Genomic DNA, 24,787 nt, shown 5'->3' with positions numbered 1-24,787 from the left:
GGCAACTTGAATCTGTAGAGACCTGTGGCTCTCTCAAGTTTATGGATAGAGCCAGAAGGGGAAAAAAAACATCAAAACATGAATCAATTATTTTTTAGCTGATAATATGGTGGTTAACCAAAACCATAATGCTTTAAAGCAACCCATGGCCATTCAACTGAGCCTACACAAATGATACATTCGTCATCCGTAAAAATTATGTACAGCATCCTGTAGAGTTTTTCAGTCAACAGTTTCAGGTCATCTTTGCCATAGAGCATGAAAGATATGAGAATCCTTTCCTAGGGTATTAGGTTTTATGGAGCTATGCCAGCACATTTGCAAGTATTTGGTATGAAAATTGCATTCCTTCAAACACGTCAGGGAGCACATTCAGCACAACATACTGAGATTTAGCTGTCTGATTCTCATTAATGTTAATAGGAGTTGTGTGGCTGCATCCCAGCAGACTTAGTTGAATTTTTGCCCCTTCCACTTCACATCCACACACCACATGCCTGTGCAGTGCATTCTGACTACTGAACTAGTTTGTCAGAGATGATACAATATCAAATGCTTGAACAGCACTAAATGTCTGAATTATGGTAGAGATCTCATGGAATTAAACTTTTAAAGATTCTTTAAGAAATATAAGCCAAGGATAATGCAATGTAAGAGAGACATCTCCAATAAATGTGGAGTGTTGTACTTTCAGGAAAAGTCATTATTTGAGGCAGTGATTATAAATGCTATCTTGGTCACTGTCTAGAGGAGTAGACTTGGGTTGGGATGATCTTCCCTAATGCTGTGCCACCTCAGATAGATCATTTCACTTTCTCTGTTCTGGTTTCAGTAGTAGTGAAACTGAAATATTTGAACTCACCTCTTCACCTTATTGCTCATCAGAAAACAATATAAAATAAGTATTATTTTTCCCTAGTTCAACTGAATGTTCATGTTCATCGATGTGACAGACTAAGATCAAAAAATCAGATTTATTTAATATCAAATTTACAGAATCATTGCTCAGCTATATTCAGAAGTCAAACTTCTCTCAAATCAAAATCGTATACTGTGAACACAGAGTCATGTTTTAAAAGACAGTCAAAATAAACAGTATGAGCCAGATATATGTCTTATTAGTGAAGTGAACAGAACCTTGCCCAGGAGCTTTCATGTGATGCTATAAATCTGCTGTAGAAAGACTTCATTGATACAATAGCACTTTGACCTATCAGCTTTCATTATTCCTCCTTTGTTAAACTACTTCAACTTCTAACCTAATTTGCACAGATTTTTAACTGCTTCTGAAACTGCATGGATAGCCATAGCTATTGTTTACATGGGAAATTTACAATTATGAGGCAACTATACCTAAATTATACCTAGTAAGTCATATGATTGCCAAAAGCTTTATTTTATTTTTTTTTTCCAAAAAGTGGATAGGTTCAGAAATGCAGTATTGTACCTGACATGGTGTTATTGATTCTTAGATGGGCAGAACAAGGTTTGTGTGATTTAGGATATAAAAGTTCATCAAAGTATACAGCATCACAAAGCGAGCTTGAAAAAAACCAAAAGCTTTGAGCATTGGATACTCCTGAAGAATCCATGACCCTAAATTTAGTTCTTAGGGTCTGGATGCAACTTATGAGTCAAGTTATGTGGTCAGACAGGACTTACCAATGTCTTTGTTATGAGTATGGAACCGTCTAGCCACTACTAATGACACACTTGAAAGAGATATGTTGGCTTGGTGTACATAACATGTATCGAATGATATTTTTCCCTCTACCAACTTGATGTCCAGAACTGACTGATAAACGTAAGCAGCTATGAAGTATTTTTTTAGGAACAGAATTTATTCCTATTCAAATGTTGAGAAAACTTCTCTTTCTTATATAACCCTGTCTTCCCCACACACACACTCATTGAACTTGGGCATAATTCGAACTAAAGAGACTCAGCTCAGCAATGTCATTTCAGAACTGAAATGATTCTTGCTTCTTGTGAAAAAAGAACTTTAGACTCCTAGCAAACTATAAATTTGAAAAGTAGCACTGAATTACACCTTATATTCAGTGTCTAGATTCTACTTTTTATTTTATTTTTATCTGGTATTAGTTATCAGAGTAAGGCCTCGTTAGGATAGTTAAGATATGCTTAACCTTTCCGCTTTCTACTTGAAAACTCATTGCAAGGAAATGTAACTTATTGTAATACACTTGATATGTAGTATCAAGTTTGGTGCATCATATCTAACCTTTAATTGCTTGTGGAATATGTTTTAAGAACAAAATGAAACACCTTGAAAGGGTGCTATCTTTACAGTAATCTACCCATAACAACCAGCTTTAATACAGTAAAATGTGTTAAAATATATTTTGCAGATTTTTAAATATATATGCAGACCTCCTGCTGTCCCACTAACCCAAAAAATCAGTGAAGATAATTTGAACTAAAAACCTCAGATACTAAATCATGTGCCAATGAAACATGTATTCACGTCATTAGACCGAAAATGTGAATTCTCAAAAGGATATATAAAAAGAGTATCCAAATACCACTTCTACTGCATTTGAATGGAAATTGTGAATTCCAGTTCTATAAGAGAGTATGTTGGGAAATAACAAAGTATTTTGGCCCTGAGCCTGTATACATCATACTCTGATGTCTGTATAGCATTTTCCCACTTCAATCTCCACCCATTTTAAAGATCTGATAACATTTTCAAGCAGCATCTTCATTTAAGGTCAAGAAAAAATCTCTAACATGTTAATCAAAGTGAATACTTATGGTCATATCTCAATGCTGACATTTAAAAGAAACTGCATGTAAATGAGATATGTGACTGTGTTACTAGAGAAGACTATCAAATACTGAATACAGAAACAGAATGAAACTCATTATATTGACTGAAGACCTTCATGTGCATCCTCTAAAGTGAAAATTAGACTTAGATTTGTAAACTTTGAAGCCTAGGAACTCTTGGGTATATGCTCCTTAGTGCACCCTGATGCCTCTACTACATAAAAATTAAAAGTGTAACATTAAACAAAATTTTCTGCTGTTGCATTTTCTGTTCTTGTAGACTCGGAAGTGAAGAGCTGACAAATTGAACAAATTTCTCTGATAACCTTGAAGATTGCCTTTTAAAATAAAAAAATCTACATTCTTTTATGATGGGTTCTTTTAAAATATGTGACTTTACTACTTTCTTCTAATCTGATTTTATTAAAAAGTAATATAATCTTTAATTCACAGTCCACCTCTTTCAATAAATACTTAATCAAATATGAAAGCTAACTTTCTTATTTCAGGAATGAGTATGTACTGAAAATGAAAAGTTATTTGTAGTAGTCAAAAAAGGACAACATTAGCAAAGAGGTCTAGCGCTATACACAGATTAAATAATTTTACATTTTTGAGGAATACACACAGCACTGGTGGTTCAGGGCTCAGCTGCAGCAAGGAATGCAGATTGACCTGTGGGTGATGGGAGCTGGAGGCAAGAGGCCATGAACTGGTACCAACTCTGCACATAGCCAAGGGCCTGGGGACTGACCACACACCGAGAGACACAGCAGCAAACTTGCAACACTTGAGACTGTAAGGGTATTAAAGCTCAGGTTTTCACCCCCCCAGACTGTAAAAGTAGAAAAGATTTCCCTTTGCTTGTGGCCCATCCTCAGAGGCACTCAGATCAAGCTGTTGGCTTTTGTTGAACTATAATTAATTTCAGGATCAAAATATTTGAGACTCTGCTCTGGGAAACCTGAGGTTGAACTAATAAGGAAACCTGGTCTAACAGTAAGTGTGGGGTGTGTGGGGATTTGTAAGACCCCAAAACTTGCTCTAAGAGGCTCTTAAAAGGGATTACTGCTTGTTACTCTGAGTTAGACATGCAGGAAAAACATGGACGAGATATTCTCAAGAGGTCAAAACAACAAAACCTTTACTGACAACTTTAGAATATCAGAGACCTTTGCAAAAGTTTAGATCAGCATTCAGTCAACATAAAACTTGCCACAAATTATTAACTTAGCCCATTCAGCTTAGCCCATCCAATTTTAAATTACTCAAAACTCTGAGGAGAGGGAATTGGAAGAAGATGAAAGAGTGATGAGATACAGACAGGAACAAATTCTGGACTTAGGGTCAAAAAGCAACAATGACACTGCATTTGCTCTTTGATAAGACTGATCAAATTTCTGCTGTTAAAAGTTTGCAAAGTCTTGTATCTTCAGCAAGATGATTACTGATAATATTCCTGTATTCTTTTTCTGTTGTCTAATCTTGTAGAACACCTCCTGATGAATTCTTGTCTCTCACAGGTGGTGATGAGCAGCGTGCAACAGCTCATAGATATATTCAGTAGCAGAAATATTTCCCATGCCTGGAATCCAAGCCAATTTCAGATAGAAGACAAAATAATATAAACCAAATAGATGCATGTTCTTATTCAGGCACCTAATGGAAAGCTTTCATAAATTAAAATCCTTCATAATCCTTATTTCTAAGGCCAATATAATCAAGCATCTACCTTTCCTTTGAGCACACAGCCTTCTCTTTGATGTAGTGTATGGGCCAAAGAACTACATTGAAGACTCCTACGTAATACAGTTAATTCAACTAAGACCTAAGTTAAGTCTTTTTCAGTTGTTACCTCTAATTTTATATTTTTTATATGTTCTGGCCGTCCTATCAACAGGTCAGTTTTTTCTCAAATTATGCTTACTCTACTTCAAAGTCAATTGTTTCTAACTATGGCTATATTATCAGCAGTCAGTTACAGTAGGTAACTGTTTGGCAATACTTTACCTTATTTAGGAATAATAGAAAATACAAATTCAAATAACATTAGTGTCAATTGCTTAGGAACATTTACAATAAAAATATTTCTATTTTCTTGAGGTATCATAGCTTTTAAATAGAATACTTTTATTCCTTCAGGAGTACAAAATATTATTCCTTAACAATTTGATTGTGATGGTTGGAATTAGACCCAGCATGCAAAGAGAAGTTGATAGAGGCTGTGAACCTGTAGGGCTATCAGAGGATTCTGACTTAAATGTTAATTCTTTCTTCAATATACACTCACAGATATTATATAAAATTGGGGATTGTGAATGTGTATATACTGTATTTCAGCCTGATCAAACTATATACATTTATTAGTTGTTGTTGAACCAAAGGAATTAACTTGTGTTAAGATATATAAAAAAGGACTGCTTAAAAACAACAAAACCTATTTACCGGTACATTTACACTTAAATCTCAACACAAAATACATTAACATGAGTAGGATGAGAGGGAGTTAACAAAGAAGTTTATGTAAAGACGTTGCACTGAACACATAAGAAATAGGAAAGTCATCAAAAAAGAACCTCAGTATCATTAATAATAGATCTTTCTAGTCTATTTTTTTCCACTACCACAGAGCTTAAGAGAAAATAAATGCTCTTATAGTCCTAATTTTAAAACAAAAAAGATTTGTAGAAGGCAAAAAATAAAGTCCATCACTATAAAAAAAATTCCAGAAGTCACCAATCTTCTTCTGGATGAATCTGATTTGCTCATCTGTAAATTTACAAGGCAAAAATACTTCCTATAAATTTTTTAATTCATTAAAAGATGGCTAGCAAATTCCAAGTGTGTTTATCTATTTTCCCATTTTTTCAGTCAAAAAGCAACAGATAAAGCCATTACAGATATGATGGAGGAAGTTAATTTAGAGGACAGAATCACTGGCAGACACAGACTGAGGCTTTAAGGCATTATTACACAGATGGCTAAACATTGCACCATCTAAACAGTATATGTTCTCACCAACTCTACAAATTGATAAACATATTCATCATACACAGATGATAGAAACATGGCCCAGTACTCCCATTTCACTCAATATCGAGAATGACGTCAAATCCTGTCTCTAATTAAGTATCGGAAGTATTCCATCACCAGCACTCTTCTCCTTTTAACTGCCTAAAACCTCATATAACCTTAGACATCATGATTTACAGTTTTAGAGGTTTTTTGATAGATTCTGATAGATTCTGTGATTCTGTGAAAAGTCTATATTTCCAAACTTGATCCTGGTTTTTCTTATAACAAAGGCAGAAATATCTAATGTTTTTATCTGAATGTATTAGTTTTGGCTGGGACAGACCAAGTTTTGTTCACAGTAGCCAGCATGAGACTATGTTTTGGATTTGTGCTGAAAAGAGTGTTGATAAAGCAGCGGTATTTAATTATTGCTGAGCAGTGTGTACACAGAATCAAAGCCTTTTCTGCTCCTCGCACCACCCCATCAGCGAGGAGGCTGGCATGCACAAGAAATGGGGACTGGGCATAGCTGGGACAGCTGACCCCCACTGACCAAAGGGATGTTCCAGACCACATGACATCATGCTCACTAATAAATGCAGAGGAAAAAAAGGAGAAGAGGTGGGAAGGAAACGATATGACACGAGAGAATAAAATACAATACAACATGACACAGCATGACATGACATGACACACAACAGTTAGAGATGTGGTATTTTTCTTCTCAGGTTATCATTTTCATGGAGATGACTAAACATCTGTCTGAAAATAGGGAATTAACTCCTTATTTTGCCATGTTTGCTCAAGTGGTTTTTGCTTTACCTATTAAACTGTCTTTATCTGACCCCATAAGTTTTTTGTGTTTTAACTCTTTCCATTCTCTCCCCTATTCCCCTGGCAGAGTAGCTGTGTTGTGTGTAGTTGCCAGGTGGAGTTAAATTGAAACACAAGAAAAATTCTGAATTTGCTTGCTTTTTTATAAAAATGGCAATAACAAGACATATTAGCAATAGTCAGAAATATCAATAGCCATCAAAACAAAGAGGATGGTCAGATTTGGTTCTATCAAATGGCAAAATCCTCATTTGATATTACTACAAAAAATTAAATTAGGCCTGTAATAAAGCAAGCAATAATGAGTCAGATCTCAATTAATTAAACTGTACTATCCAAGCTAGCTGAAAAAATTACCTGTTGGGATATTTTATAGTTTCAATTTTTATACGGATATGGAATTCATATTTTTAATATGGAAACAACAGTTTAATATAAACAATTGATGAATCAAAAATTATTTTATTCACCAGATCCGTACAAGAGAAAGGTGAAGTAAATGGCTTTCCAAAAAGGCCTGGCTTCAGCTGCACAGATCTATGTGTCTAGCAAAGTGATTGTTTAAAAAAATGCGAAGTACCTTGGGAGTCAACTGTTACCCAAGGAGGTAAGATCTGGTAGAAAGAGCATTATGTTTGAAACTTTCTTGCTTTCATATTTCTTTCCTGTCTGCAAAATAAAATGATATTTCATCTGAGCAGCACATCTCACATAAATACAATTTTACACCAATGATGAACAATCTTGCTGCCTTAGGAACCAAACTTTTCTTAATTGCTACAGGACACATATGATATTTACCTCAAACTTATTCCAAGATAATCAGAATAACTTAGAACTGGTTCAACTGATTCATAGAATCATCACAAAAACATAGAATGGTTTCTGCTGAAGGGGACCCTAAAGAACATCTAGTTCCAACCCCCCTGTCATGGTCAGGGACATCTTCTATTAGACCAGGATGCTCAAAGTGTCATCCAGCTTGGCCTTAAATACTTTAGCTTTGGATATCCACATCTTCTCTGGGCAACATGCTCCCTGAAGCCTTCTCTTCTTCATGCTAAATAATCCAAATTCTCTTAGTCTTCCTGCATAGCAGAGGTGCTCCATTCCTCTAATCATCTTTGTGGCCCTCTTCTGAACTTCTTCCAACAGGTCGATGTTCTTCCTGTGCTGAGTATCCCAGAGCTGGATGTAGCATTCCAGGTAGGATCAGAAAAGTGGGGCAGAATCCTCTCCCTTGCCCTGTTGGCCACAGCTCTTTTGATGCAGCCCAGGACATGTTTGGTTTTCTGGGCTACGAACACACATCGCCTGCTCACATCCATTGCCTTCTCATCCACCAGAACCCCCAAGTCGTTTCAGCAGGGCTGCTCTCGATCTGTTCATCCTCCAGCCTGTGTTGTCACAGCCTAGAGGCAGCACCTTGCACCTGGCCTTGTTAAACCTCATGAGGTTCCCAAGGACCCACTTCTCGAGCTTGTCCAGGTCCCACCAGATGGCATCCTGTCCTTCAGGAGTGTCAACCCCACCACTGCGAACACAAAGAATAACAGTTTCTGTCTAAAAGACTTTTTTTGGTACTAGGTAGCAGCTGTCCTTCATGATTATAAAAAGAAAAAAAGAAGGCAAAAATTACAGACTTTATTACATTTAATTAGTTGTGCACCATTGCTACTGTTATCATTGCTACCATCATCATTGCTACCATCATCATTGCTACTGTCATGTCATAATACAATTTTTGACAATTTACACTATGACATGTCAAGACAAAATTGCATTACGTAATTCTTTAAAATTTTAAGACGAAGCATTCTAGAAAGCAAAAAGGGATGAAATAAAAACAAACAATTTCTGCACAAGTTTCCAAATGAAGTGCAGAATTTTAAATCTTGAAGTTTAATGAAAATAAAATTTTTCATTAGGAAAAATCCCTAACTTCCTAGCACAAAAAATTCAAACTGCTCCATTGAGAACTACTTTAGGATTGACTCTACAATCAACAGAGTACATGTTGTTTTACACACAAGGTAACACCCATTAATTAGCTGATGTAATATTACGACTAACAGATGGGATGCATAAAACAGTGCCAACAACACTTCAGCAGTTCTTATTTAACACATTCACCTTTAGGAAAGTTATGAAGATTCAAGGATAATGTCATTACCTTTTCCTTTAATGTCTTCAAATGCCCTGCTTTGATACAGATGTTTAACTGTGAGACTGATATTATTCAGGACACTGCCTTTTTTTCTTCAGTCTAATTGGTAAATTATGCCTGCAGTATAAAAATATTGGTTACTGAGAGCAAAAAAACACATTTTAATATATTAATCTAATTTAAACATATTTATCTAAGAACATTACTTTCCTCTTTACATCAAATATAAATGTTTGTATAGACTTCAAATGCAGAAGGGAGTCTTATGTATAAATCTTTAATAGATCATGCTTAGTCTACTACCCCTTTAAAAAGTTTCTGATATTTTTCAAACAAAACATGCCATGATTTTACTGGCAGCTATTGCTGCATTACAGATGGTCAAGGACATACGCAGTTAAGACAGAATGAAGTGAATTAACAGAAAGGGACTAAAAGCTGTAAATAACTACTTTCCTCAAAAGCTTTAGATAAAAAGTAAGCTCCATGGATGATTTCCAAACATGTTTGTTGCATTAAAATATTTAGTAGAACAGTTAATGCAAACATTTGAATTTTAGAAAAGTAGGACTCTGAAAGACACCTGCAAAAGCCTTGCAACCATGATCTTCCCTATTGACTTCTAGGGATATCAAAGACATAACATAAAACCTGGGGGTCGAGATCAGACTTCTCCTTCCAAACTTCCCCCCACGAACTAAATGCATCATTTTCCTGGGCTGCATGTTCCAGCCTCAGTCACCAAACTGACAGAGCAGGATCAATGGAGTGCTCCAATCCTTGCTTTTTGTTAATTGGAAAAGTATGACAGCATCACCAACCTCTTGCATCCAAACTACAGAATAAGCTGCTTGAATTACCACTACCTCACATGCAGCCTTGCTATCAATGTAAGTAGCACACTGTATATGCAAGTCCTTGTATTCTAAATGAAGAATTTTTATTAGTTCCCTTGCTATAACATTAATATTTATACTTTAAATTACACAGAGTTAAAAATATATAAACAAAAGCTGTCTAATATCTACCCCTTCCTCTGGTGATCTTTCCCCCTCAACCGCCCGACTGGGAATTTTAAGGTAAATGACCAGTCTAGGGGAGAAGGGTGTATAGCTAGTCATTAACATCCTGATTCCACAAGATTATGTTATGAAAGATGTTACTATCTTTATTTGTCCCACCTAGAGTGTTTCATGCATGCAGATACCTTTGTTTCAGGAATACATTTTCAGCATATCCAGTAATTGTCCAGTTTTTTCTATCTCTTAAATATTATTTTAGACAAATTTGTTCCTCTTGAATCTATTCATAAATAGGTTCCTGTATAAGATATAAGCCTTAGATTTTGTAGAAATGTGTTTACCTCATCCTTCAATTTAATCACAAGTTATAATAAATTGTGAAGAATATCTCAGAATATTTTTATCAGTATCAACTTGAACTGTATTCATTTCCCTGGATTGCTGCAATTAATTCACAACTATCATTGTTCTACAAAAACTCTGTATTTTTACTCTTATGCTCCTTTAACATGACAACGCTGATTAAAAGTTTTATGTGCTTTATAAAATGAGGTTTTTTTATTAACACATAGCACAACTGCAGGGATACAATAAACTAGTTATATTAAGTTGGTCCTGACTTCTGTTAAAAAATCATAAGGGAATGAACATTTGAAATTATAGCTACAGTTTATAAATGTTCATGAAATGCTTCAGAAATCAACTTTTTGAGTAATTCACTTTGTTTTTCAAATACAGGCAATTTATTTCAACCTAAGAATTGCATGAGTGGAAGAATCAGTATTTCATTTGGCTGAAGAGCTCTTGAAATACCATTTAGAAACATTAGTTTAGGTAGAATTACATCATTTATGTTGAATTAAATAGCTGCTTTATATATTGATTTGGGGTTTACTCCTTTAATGCTCATTCCATTAATAAGGATCAAATAGCAAAGCATTTAAAAGAGAAAAGGAGGGGGTAGAGATACTACTTGTCCTTCTTAATGGTAAAAATGTTTATTTTAAAGTGCAAACTGCACTGTACAGCATTAATTTTGAGTAATGATTTAGATTATCTTGAGAAAAATTAAGAAGCATGGGAGATGATTAAGACATTTATTTAAGGCATATTTTATGTCTTTTACTTAATGAAAACGTATATATAATTGGCTTGGAATGGAAGGCAATACAAATCAAAAGACATCATACATTTCATGAAAGTCCCAGTTCAATTTTCTGTTATGACCTTATTTCCTCTTTTAAAGTCCTGAAGTCACAGGTCATTACAGATAATCAGAATGTGTAGGACTTTTCCCAATTCTGACTAAAATTTATTTCTATTTTTGCAGGTTAGACTTTCGAAAACTATTTCTATATGAGGACAGAATTTGTCAAGTTTTTCACAGTTTCATTGATTCCTGTGTGAAGAATAGGTCTGCACTGTATACATTGACTGGAGGAAGAGAGCTTCAGATGGACAACTCTATTGGAGTTTACAATATATAGGTATAAACAACAAAATTTCAGTCCCCTATGCTTTTACCAGTGAATAATTCATTATCTAAAATTTTGATTCACATTCAAAATGATCACTTTACAGAATTTATTTTCATTCTAATTTATTGCACATGTTTCTGGATTATGGTTGCCAACTTCCTTTTTATTTTGTGTATTCGGTTCCTTCCAGATGGGATTATATCTGAAAAATAGACATATCTTTTAGGTACAAAAGATACAAAAGTATTTTCCTTTTATAAATGCAAGAATTATGCACAGAAAAATTAACTACATATCTAAGGAGTGGAGTCCTGGCATTAGTACTACTGCACAGCCTATAAGAAACAGGAAAGTCCAATTCTACGTTTCCCAAATGTCTTTCTGTGCAAGACCACAGGATTAGTTTCTCAGTCATGCTGGTCGGGAACTCGATAGTTCGCTTTCCTAATGGCTGCACAAGCACACACAGTCTTAGCAGGAACAATTTAAGAATTCAGTTCTGCAAGGTTAAACAACAGACATGAAGAAAAGCTTTTTGTGTCAGAGATGCCCAGGACGTAGGATTGTCCAGGCGGAGTAGCTGGACATGAGCTCAGGAGCGGCAGAAGGGTTGCGGGTCTCCAAGGTGGGCAGGCACCAGGCAGCCGGGCTGTGGCCTCAGTCACTGCATGGTCCCACAGCTGCAGCAGGCAGTCAAGGCACACAGCTGGCAGCAGAGGGGTCGGCCAGCAATGGGAAGGATGGCAGCAAGCCATGGGAGAGATCAGAGCAGGAAATCTACCTGCCCAAGGACAGGGCTAGGGGCAGACAGCCCTGAGACGTAGCTGGGGCAGAGACTGGGACACCTGGCTGGGCTGAGCTGGCATCCTGTGCCATGGAGCAGGCTCTGACCCCAGCCAGGAAGGGCCATTACTGCACTGAGAACCCTGAAAAAAGGAAAAGGACTTGCACATGTGCCTCTGATGGTCCTAATGGTGGGTTTGAAGAAGATTGCCGGTCAAAGAATTGTTGATGAAATTTATTCAATTGGCAGGTGTGCTAGTTTCGCCTGAGGAAGGACAGGCTCATAGGTTTTTCTCTATGAGAAAAGCCTCCTCTGAGTCTGATGGAACCAATTGGAGGCTGGTTTGGTTATTGACAGCCTGAAAATCCAATTAGAGAAGTTAGTTCGCTCTGTGAACACACATTTTGAAGGAGGTAACCCGGGAAAAAGCTCTCTTTTATTTCCGATGGCTGAGCAGGTAACACCAGCCCGGGCTCCCTCCCATGCCGGGGGTAGGCTCGAGAGGCCGCTGGGCCCTGTTTGCAAACCAGGGGACCCCATGGCCGGGGGGAAGGAAAGGCTCGTTGATAAGACCTTAGCCCGGCTTCCTCCCCCACGGGCCTGCGGCTCTGGGGGGATGGCCCAGCTCCTGCTGCTGGCTCGGAGCAGCTTCGGAAGGGCCGAGCCCGCCCAGCCCCGCCCAGCCTGGGGGAGGCAGCCGGGCCCTGTGTGGGAGCAGGGGTGGCCATGGGCAGTGGGTGCTGCAGCCCAGCCCCAGAAAGGCTGATTGGGACCTCAGCCGCCCCCCACCCAGCACGGCCTGGGCCTGCCCCAACTCTTGCAGCTGTGTGAAACTTTAACTCTTTAGTGCTCAGATAGGATTTGCAAAACCTCCGGCCTTCCTTTGAATATGAGAGAAAAGAGATTCTCTAAAGTCAGTGAAGCAAGAGCTAAGTTTTTGAGATGGAAGGAGAATGAGAAGATGCTGTGGAAAATTGGCTGAAAAATCCTTTTGCGAAGTTGTAGGGATGGACTGATATCACACTGAAAATTCCTATAAACCGTGGAGAAAAAAGGCATGGAGGGTTGGAGATGTTCCATTTGATAGATGATTTGACAAAAAGCACCTGTGTTGAGAATCTTTTGTCCCGAGGAAAGAAGGGGATCTCGGTTTTCTGAGGATGAAGCATGAACAGAGAGAAAAGAGATGAAGAAAACTTTTGCTTTGGAACAGTTCAGTCTTAAAAACCCCATGAGTTTAACATGGCCCATAGTTGCAGCTTTGGGAAAGCTGGAAAGATGGGAGGAGCTTCACGACTTTGAAAGTTTTTTCCCCGGCGGATGCAAATCATGAAAATGAAACCACGAGAGGACTGTTTTCTTCCTCCTTGCGGAGAAATCCTTATAGCCTAACAAGAGGAAACTTCTCTCTCCGAAGTGAACTGAAAAAAAGAACTATTTAAGTTGGGAACTGACTGAAGTAGATTTTGTATGTTCGTTTTGTTGTTATGAAGGTTGGGAGAGGGAGAGGTTATTAGTCTGAAAAAATCTTATTCTGAATTTGGTTTTTTCCCCTCATTTGTGTAGTTAATAAATTTCTTTTATACCCTTTTAAGTTTTAGGCCTGCCTTGCTTCTGCTCCTGGTTCTGTCTCACAACGGAAAATGAGTATATTTAAACTGGCAAATCAAAACTGACAGCAGAATTTGTCTCCCCGAGTACATGCCTCTTTGACCATAGACTATACTGTCAGTCAGTAAGACCCAGCTTCTTTTCTTTTTTGTCACTCAAAGACTACTTACTGAAATAGGAACTTTCCTTACTTGCAAATAAAAAATCTTAGTTATTTTGAGAGAAATTTTCAGTAAAGGTACATAAATACATTTCCTTCAAAATAGATTCTTAACTAATACATTATTTATTGTTATTTAAATGCAGTTTAACAAGGTGTGGTGGAGCATCTGTTCTTGTGCCTGCTCTGTGATCTCAAGAGCTCCTGATAATCCTTGACCTAACCAGCTGAGGGGTGAAGTGTCCCTTGAACATACCAGCTCTTGCGTAGTAAAGATGGGAACAATTCTGGCTGTAGCATGAACATCAGCTGCCTGACCAATGTGGGGGACAAAGGATAAGTGACTAACCACGTTAGCCTTGGTAAATCGTTTTCCTGAATCAACCAAGTGAAAAGGTACCGTTGTTATCAGACCCTCTGAAAAAAATTAACCTTAGTCGAGTGAAACGGTACCACTGTTACAGAAAATTGAGCAATTTCAGGAATTATTGACTTGAGATAGAGTCAGAATGAAACTGATGACTAAAGGCAATCATCTTGCAACCCAGTAGAGAGCAGGCCTAAGTGAGGCCCTTTGAGCTCTCCTGGACTGCAGTGGGCTGTGCCAACACCTCCCTCTGAGTGGGACACTTCTCAGAGCTTGAAAACTCTCAAGTTTGCAATGCTTGGAAGGCCATCACTGACAAGGAAGCCGAAGCTCATACCCACACACACGCTCTGCTCGAGGTGCAGCCCATGCCTGCTGAAAGACACTAAGGGGTTTGATGTGAATATTTCATTGGACCCAAGGGGAAGTTTTGGTATCTTTACACACATAGATATAGATGCATACCTCTCTGCTTCTCTGTGTGTGCATGAATTGTTTATGGCGTGAATGTTGCTATACTGAATCTGCAATGAAGTCACTGTCAAAATTGTAGAAAATTCTGTTGAATCCATTTAGTATTGATGGCAGACCAGTGTATCTTACAACAGTGTGGAAATAGATGGATTAAACTCCAGTTCTCAATTCCCTCACAATTCTGTTTTGATAATAGATGCAGAGCCTGCATTACAGATTATTTCTAAGAATTAGGGAAAAAAAACTATCATTACTGAGAGAGTTGTACAAAGAGCTGGCTCAGGATCTGTTGGCTCTGAAGATACATGTTGTGGAGGTACCTGATTCATAGCTTTCACAGAGACTCCTAAAGCAAGCAGAATTTACATCTGCTATGAACTCAAACTGCTATCCTTACACTTTCGCTAGTGCAAACACAAATTAATAACACTGGGAACAAAATTAATTATTTTCTCAAAGGAAAAAAATAGGAGTTTTCAAAGCATGATTTCAGGAAGCAAGACAAGTTTCCTGTTAAACTGGTCAGGTCTTTAAATACCATTTTCATTAGGAAATGTTTTAAATTAACAAAACTGATTTAACTGAAACTCAGAAGATTTTAGTGTCTTACATTCCTATTTAAAATGATAAGTGGCTAATTGTATTTCTTTTTGACAAGGCAAACCTTTAAACATATGTGCGCAAAGAAATTTATGAGTTTGAAAAATTAATTGCTCCAATTGGAAACATTGCTAGTAGCTATGCAAACACAGCTTTTACTTATACTGTAATTTCCACTATTAAATCAGCGATCCAGATTTACAAATATTCTTTTCTGTGTTTGGCATATACATAATTTATATCTTCACTTGCTCCTGTCCTTAAGCTATGCCATGCTTCTCTCTTTATTATGGCCTGAAACACGTGGCCCGACTTCATCTTTAGTCTAAGCCATTTCACCCACCTGCTGAAAACAATGAGCTGACGAAGCTTCTCCTTATATTAAGTTTTAAACTTTGACCCTGGTTTAACAGCTCAACATAAAAACAAGCCAAAAAAACTTTGTGCACCAGACTAGGAGGTATGACTATTAATGTCTTTCCAAAGTTCCTACATTTATCTTCCTAGCTTCATATGCATATGTTGAATGACTACCTAAAATTGATGAATACCCTGATTGCTACTGTGTTACTTCTGCGTGTAAAAGTACTTCCTTACTGGTAATCAGATGAACTGTGTGTGACACAACATAAAGCTTATAAAAAATAGGATATTATTACATACAAATCCTGTAATAAAATTACTTGTCACATATAAAATATTTTTAGCTTCACTACTGTGTCCTATCTAGAATTCTGTGTCCAGAGATGGAGAGATGTGTCCAGAAGAGAGAGATGGAGTTACTGGAGAGACTCCAGCAAAGTGCACTAACATCTGAAGCATCTCTCAAAATCAGAGCTAAACATTATATCATATTGCTCTCACTGTTTCACAGTTCTATAGCTAAGAGTCCCTTATTGCCTGTAGTTCTGAACTCTGATTTGAAAAATAAATTATAATTCACAATAGGTTAAAAATCTAACATTAAATTATTGCTACAAGTGAGAAATTATTAAAAATAATATGCAACCTTCTGTATAATTTTAACACAATATGGAGGAGAGCAAGATGGTACCAGTGCATTTTTGGCCCTAAACTATTTAGAAAATCTTGCAGGAACACATATTTCATGGATCATGTAGAATTTATATTCTATAACAGCAAAATATGCTATTATACATTTTTTTATTTTCTTATATTTTTTTATTTTCTTATTTTCTTATTTTATTTTCTTATAGTTTCTTTTTATTTTCTTATAGTTTCAGAACCCAACAATTAGGGTAGGGTTGAAATATGGATCATGTTAAATAACAATAAACAGAACTGCAGAAGCAACTACATATTTTACCAACTAAATGCGCAGAATTTTTATTGTATATTTGCAATTTAGATTTTTTTTTTAAATTCCACTTCTGTGGCAATTCTCTTTCATGTGCAGTATATGCATGTGTACTCATAGCTTCCCCTGAAAATGTTCCTTGTATTTATCTCAGTGGCTAATTGCATAGTTACATCAATGTGGAAAACTTTACAAAGGCAGAAAACTTTTTATCTGTATATATATATATATATTCTAACTGTTTTTAAAAAGGATAAATAATTTGCATATATTTAAGAAAAATAGTAAGATACTGGAAAAAAGGATAGTTAACGTTCTTCATCAAATGAATGAAAAACCTTAGGAGGCCAGAAGACTGTTTTTCAAATCTTTTCAGTAAAAGTCAGACTGTGAGGGGCTATGGATGTTTTTTTAAATACATCATTGGGTAACCACTTAGGAGAAAAAGCTATCGAAGACAAAGCATATTGTTGGCATGAAAATAAATGTGTAAGCACTAACTAAAAAAAAAAATATGCAAGAAATAAGGGAAAAAAGTCTTTAGTCATCAAGGAAGTGATTCTCTGGAATATTCCAAGAACAATACCTGGTGACCCAGCAGAACACTCCTTATCCTCAGTCTTCACTTTTCATATGTTTAAAACATTGTGGGCTGCAGTCTCGCAGCCCTTCCCAACAGCTGCGACTTCTTGCTACATTAGCTAAATGTCACTTTAAAGAGTACAGAGGAATAAAAGGGGAAAAGAATTAATGCTGTAAAAAGGTAAAATATATTTTTAGAATATAAGACACTAAAGCTGAAAACTCCATTTTTATGGATTTCCAAACACAGTTTTTCAAGGTTTTTAAGTATTTTTCCAGTTTGTCAAAAGTAATGCTGTCCTTGGGATTTGCCCTGCAGTTTTATAGCTATGAGCCTTTCTTATTTACAACTGCATTAAGCAGGTCACCTGGTAGTAACATAAATGGGTTTGAAGCAGTGGTGATATTTAGTCATTCCTAATAAGAATGCCGACTAGGAGATATGTGTTCCAAGGGGTCAAGAGATGAATTATGTTATGGAATACAGAGCATGGAAACCACAAGCTATCAATTAAATTCTCAGCATTTCAGTGGAAAGAATTGTGGATTATCAACAAGACTAATTATTCTCAAATGCTAATTTTGAAATCTCTGGCAGGCTATTAGGTGTTGTCAGTGTTACAGATGTATTTACCAGGAGAAGGAATATGTTTGTGGAGAAGAGAGAGGTTTATCCTCCATACTATACCAGCCTCTGACAAGGCTGCATAGCTGTTCAAGTCTATGCATCAGTAGCTGACACACCAGTCTCCTCTTTATAAACAACATTTCTTTCATCATAATCACCACTATTTATCTTTGGTTGATTGCTTGTGTATTTCTGTATAAGAAGACACATGGGCTCCAAGAGCATACTGAGAAGAAAAGAAATTGGAGATTGCCTGAGCTAAGGCACCTACATTGTACGAGCACTTTAACATTTCGTTCAGTCCCTCCATGTAGGAAAGCACATTCCAAGGTCTGGAATGGAGTTATAGAGCCACTTGTTGCAAAGCTGCAGCATCCCTCAACTCTTCACATAATCCAGGAAGCACAAGGGTTATACGAAAGCACCTTTTTCTTCCACCCACACACATTCCTCTCAAGAAATATGAAAAGAAAGTTAGCACCACAATTAGTTTCTTCTAATGTACAATATCTGCACATTTCATTCCCTGGGGTCATTTTCAAAGAATTCAGTTTCCCCACCACCACCATCTACTTATATTTTCAGATCTAGAAATACACAATAAGAACTGTAGTTGCAAGTCTTAACTTAATTGGCATTCTTTCAAGTGCAATTATCTCTCAAAGATTGGCCTTTATTCTTGCCACACTGCTACTTAAAATGTCTGGTTTTTTTTTAATACACTGACCATATTCACTCATTTTAAATATCACTCTGACAACTCTATACAACAAAAATCACTGAGCTTGAGAGGTTCATTCAATTAATGGTTTTAACATTTAGAGTCATAAAAAGCAGATATTTTTCCCTATACAAACTTAAATTGTTTGGGTCTTTTTCCTAATTAGGAAGAAGTCAAGGAAAATAAAGAACTGAAAATATGCTTCATCCTTTATCTAGCCCACTTTTGAAAATAGATATTTTCCTTATGTTCAGCTAACTTTAATTTACTCAAGCAAGATTACTCATTTCAGAGAACAGGGTTCCTGAGGAGGTCGCTTCTGTTTTTTCCAACTGATGGAAACAAAGGAAAAATATTGCTACTACTCACAGTCTGGCAGTTGCTGGCAGTCTCTGTACTTTGATCAGATTAAACCTAAATGCACTATCTGTGCTTCTTGAGCCATTTTTGCATTAGAATGGTTTTTTTAAAAATGAAAAAGAAGGAAGTCTGAAGCTCTGTTATTTTATTTTTTTCCCCCTCTACCCTAGAGAGTATTTTTAATATAAACAGGAATTTAAACTGTAAGGCAATGGTTTTAATGAGTTACATTATTAAAAAAATAAAAGTAAGACTCTAAATTTAAAAAGAAAAAAAAATACATCTTTACTGACCTAAAAAGTAATTCAAATATTTTTTTGTTGTTGGGAGAAAAAGTCCCATTTGGTTTTATTTATTGGAATATGCCAACGAACAATGGCAATATTTCTGAAATTTAAAAAAAAAAAAAATTAACAGCCCAAAATAATTTGCATGACTAATGCTCAGCTATAGGTACAGAAAGTCCAAAGCCAGTAATTCCACAAAGTGTAAATGGAAACATTTGCCTCATAAGTATGTTAGTTCCTCACAATATTAGAATTCCTCATCCTATTACAGCTTATTACAAGCCTCCATAAAATTCCAATAAAGAGTGTCATAAGGAAGAAAATAATAAAACCAAGCTGAGTGACGTCCTGAAGCAGCATGCTGATACCTCTCTGCCTATGCAGTGTAGAGGCAAACATATACACCAACAGATGAGAAGAAAACTGAAAGTTCTTGACACAGACTGATGTATGTCTGTGCAGGTGGTATGGTAAGTTTATCTTAACATTTCCAAATATTCAGAAACTGAAAGAGAATGTATCTAGTATGCACAGTTGTTGCAGTTTTGTTTTACAATCTTCTTTTCATAGTCTCTATTCAAAGATGTTTTATTTTGGCATTTTTTGTGACACATTGCCCAGTACAAAATTTTGCAATGGATATGTTGCTTTTAAGTGTGGGGGTAAATGATAATTTTAATGGACAGTACACATGACATAAGGGATCATCAATAGAGCTTTGGTTTGGAGCAGATTATTCTGCATGGTCCAGCAATTACTAAGAAATTCAAATTTAATATCAAGTGAAATTAATTAACCTGAGGGAAGAAAAAGGAAATATTCTACGTAGCAGGAGTATCACAAAAGGGAAAACACTCTTAATTTAATAAAGGTGATTTATTAAGTGTTCTGACAATTGTAGCATCCTTCTAACATGCTAAATTTGCCTTCCAAATAATGTGTACAATGATGAGCAAGAGGTGTGGAATTACTGTTTTTATTCCACATGCCACCATTCTGTTTCTTCTTAAGTTAAATTGTTTAGGGACATAATGAAACTGTCCAAATGTAGTACAACAATTTAAACCCAAAATATCACTTTGCAGTTCCATAGCACACACTATATTTGCTATGAAGTTCTTTAATTCTTTCTTCTTGTGATCTTACTTAGTTCTCTTTCTGAGTAGTTTAAATTAATTTATCCCAAGGCACTCAAGCCTGCTTCAAACAGTCTACTGTTTCAGAGATTTTGATGGGGAAGTGGGAAAACTGAGATAGTAAGAATCAGGAAACCTATCTGTTCATCTACCTAGGAGCTGGCAATACATGGGGTTCTGTAATTAAGTATGAATATTCTCAAGAAATTTGTATCCTGAAAAGCCATTGTCTTTCTTGAAAGCATTGATTTCACTGGATTCTATAATTTAATAATATTTAGCCATGTGACAAATATGTAGAAATTTTTCTTCATGATGATTCCAAATGCAATGCCATATAGTCCTATTTAGGATATTGTCCTTGTTCCAGCTAGGACAGGGTTAATTCTTGCAAGAGGTGCCGTGGCTATTGCCTGGAGATTGTTCTATACCACCTCACATCGTTGCTGGGGTGGGGAGAAGGAGTCCCTTCTGGGTCCAGTGTGGCACAGCATCATGGATGAGGCCGTCAGGTATTGTTTCCATTGGAATGATCCACCTCTTTATTGTACCATCTGTGATTACTACTGTTGCTGCTACTCTTTCTTTTCTTATCTCACTGCTGTTTCCATTAAACTGTTCTTATCTCCACCCATGATCCTTACCTTTCCTGCTTCAAATTTTCCTGTCCAGCCCTCTGCAAAGGAAGGAGGAGGGTTGGAGTGAGAGAGCAGTTCTTGGTTCCAGTAGGAACACGAAAGTGGAGAATATAATTCCTAAACCATAACAGAAGTCTTGATGCTTAGAAAATGCAAGGGTCAAGAGGATAGGCTGTCTGACTTGCAAATAACTCAATACATACAGCTAAGCTTTTGTTGAATAGTTTTCTAGAAAGTATCAAAAAGCCTTGTTTTAGAAAGTCAGCTAGTCTAACACAATTTCACTCTTCTTAATTGTCTTTCATTCTTTAATTTTCTTGTTGACATGCCAACAAGAACAGACTTCACATCTCAGATGATGTGATTCAAGTAGTCTGACATAATGCCTTCAAGGATTTAAGTTGTCATGGACTTCATAAACTCAGAAAGAACAGTTCAAATTGTCAATAGGCAACAGAGAAAACAGACATTTTATTAAAATGTAGTAGAAAAAATAAGATGCAAAGTGTAATATTTTTATTTTCCTTTAAAAACAAACAAGCACATCAATTGTGGTGGCAAAAATTGATTAATTATTATAATGTGAAAAAGCACACTGAGAACCAAAACAAAGAGCCAATGTTGTCAGTGTGAGGCTTTTTTTTTTCAAGTTTTATAATATTTGACATGTTTCATAAATGTTCAAGTCCTGGAATCACACAATCATAAAAGTCTGCAGTCTTTAACTTCTTTATTTATTGTGAAACTAAGATCTGAAGTTTTCATCATCATGAAAACAAACTTGAAAAAAGGGACTATGAGGGATAAAAATAGGATTTCTTTGAAAACAGACGGAAAGTTAAAAGATCTAAGCTTTTCTGTCATTTGGAGTGCCGTGAAAATAAAATATTTTCAAGAATGTAGGGACTTGCCTTACTGTGTTGAGCACATCACGGTGATGCTAAGGAAGTTTCCCTGTCTGACCATCCAGAACCCACACTGTCAGTCATTCTCACCACCTGAGCTGGGACCAAGGACCCTTCCCAGCTTCCCACCCCACACTCACAGTCACACCACATTCCCTCACTGGCTCAACCCCAGGTTTCCCATAGCAGACATCCAAATCCTTCAAATCATTTAATCATAGGGAAACAACTAGATAGCAAAATAAGAGCTCGAGCTGGTGCCTCTGAGGAGGGACCCAGAACAAAAGAACTCCGGGAGGTTTTTAATCCTCGCAGTCTAAGGGGCAGCAGTCTGGGATGCTCGGCTCCTACCATGTCTCCCAGTGTCCCATCACCTGGCCAGGCTGCAGGTCCCTGTTCCCCTTTGTTATGCAGTTCAAGCCCCCTGGCTCAGGCTTGGGTTCCTGGCCCCGTAGAGCTCAGCCTGCAGCTCACACTGCAGCTGTTCCACCAGGCTACCTGCACTGAATGGATTAATACTGGTAAACTTCTCGCCAAGTGCCTCTTACAGGCAGGTAAGCTTCTGAGCTTCTGTGGAGCTTCAAGGAAAAAAATCTGTCTAAAATACGAGGATCTTCAAACTATCTCTCACCTCATCTCAGAGATTCCTGGTCCAGTATTCAGCTTCCCTCTTTTTCTCTGTTTAGTGGCCAAGTTCAGCAGATCCGGGTAAAACTCAAAAGATGAGGCTCTGCACAGTTTTTCACCAATCCTTCTCTATTTCGTGAAACTCCTGAATGGAACTGGATGTAGTTACCTGCTCTAGAGTACTGAAGAGATGTAAAAGTTTACTGTACTGAAACTAGCAGCAAAAAAGTAATGGTTTACTGCAGTAGAATAAGAAGTCATTTTCCTTGTTTTGCAATTTTTTAAAAAAAGAATGTGTCACATAATATTTGATCACTCCAAATATTAAGTTTTACTGAATAGTGATGATGTTGATGTGGATAAAGTGTCCTCAAAAGTGGTTTAGTTTTGTATTATTTAGAAAGTACTGCAATTTGTCATAGAATAGTGCATTCACTTCTAATTAAAAAATGTGATCAGCTTGGAAACCGAGCACTTTTAATCTAATGGTGTAATTGAGAACAAGAGAAAGCATCACTCAATGTTTTTATTGTGAAAGTATTCAACCTGTCATATTTAAAAACATTCTAACTCCAGAGAACACTTTATGTATGCAATAACTGCTGTCATTGCTTCTGTTACTATTCAATTGTGTCTTATCAAAAATCTTACATAATATTTAGTTAAAATGCCAGTCCAAAGGTTACCCATAAAGAAATGCAAGAGGATTTGCATAATAATTACTCATCAATTCAACTGAAGAAATAATGAGTCTTTTAAAACCCTGAAAATTTTAATAAGGTTATAAATCCAACTTTGCTAACAATATATTGTGTTTTTCTTTCAAGGGTGCTCAAAAATCCTTTTAGAAGTAATAGTGCAGTATACACTTAGAAAATAAATCACCTGACCATAATAGTTCCAGTTTAGTGCAATTCTTTTACTTAATTAATAATGGTAATAATCCATGCTTCAGTATTATTCCCCTCTATTATTAATCATGTACTTCATGGACATTATTAATTTAAATCTCCTAATATCCTGAGAGATGAGTAAATACTATTATTCCAGCTCAACATACAGCTGATATGGAAAGGTGAAATAACTTGCCTAATGCACTATGAATAAGAACATTAAGAAATTAAGAGTAATTTCTACTCCCAGAATTAGGATATATGTTTAAAATCATATGATTTATATTTTTCCAGGGTATTTTTAGTTTTATTTTGTTTTCATGGATTTTGGACTTCAGTTGTTTTTTCAATAATTCTTTTTAATGGTTGCTCTCTACAGCTGTGGAGTTTAGAGAATTTTTTTCTTAAACTAGACTGAGAAAGATGAAACTCGCACATCAAAACTCATCCCCAGTGGCCTAGACTTCAAGCAGAGCAACAAGTTATTTAATGCTCAAACAAAAAAACAAACAAAAAGCAAACAAAGAAAAAAAACCCTAAAATAATCCAACACAGCAGAATTAAAATCAAATCATTTTCCTAATATTTTTTCTTGATTAGGTCCTAAAGGCAAGCTTTTACATCCATACTCATGTGCCTTGCCTACACAAGCAACTTGACTTTTGCCAGCTAATTATATGCACAGTGGTTTTTCTTCAGTTAACTGAAATTCAATAAAGCCTCAGAATAATTGAGCACCTGGGTTATTTTTATGTGTGTAATTGGAGGGTTCTGGGCTGAATTTTAGGTTCTAGTTTTGAAAAATCTTAACCTATGTCTCCTGACTTATACTTGGCTTCAGGGAATATTTTTCTTCTTAACATTTTATTTATTTTGCACTTGTCACCATAGTAGATTAGGGGAAAACAAATTCCACAATAATTCACCAAAAGCTGTGAGTTCTATTTTAAGATTAAGAGCAGTTGGTTCATTAGAAAGTATTGCCATGTTAACTACATAGTCTAGAAACTGATGAAATTATTTTAACAGCGAAATTAACACCTTTGACAGATAGAGTACAGGAACCATAACAAGAGGAGAAGGTAAACAAAAACCACGCTTCCTGAAGCTGTAGATGTTTTGTGAGACCTTTGTTTAAATAGTCCTTCTTAATGGTTTCTGTTTTCAAAAATTTCTCTGTCTAATTAAATTCGCTTTTTCTTCTACAATGTAAACAAAACGCATGTAAATTCAGCAGGTTCATGATAACCCCTTTGGCAGAATTTCTCAGCTTTGTGCAGTTCTTTAGTCTCAATATTCTTTCCAACCTTACTATAGTAAGCTTATGTGAAATGAGGAGCAGATAGCTTAATATTTTTTGACCTACAGCAGAAATTTGAATGGAAACTAC

This window comes from Sturnus vulgaris, chromosome 4, assembly GCF_052056855.1.
Source record: "Sturnus vulgaris isolate bStuVul1 chromosome 4, bStuVul1.hap1, whole genome shotgun sequence".
Classification (NCBI taxonomy): Eukaryota; Metazoa; Chordata; class Aves; order Passeriformes; family Sturnidae; genus Sturnus; species Sturnus vulgaris.
The sequence above is the reverse complement of the archived record's forward strand: the minus strand, read 5'-3'. Positions refer to the sequence as shown.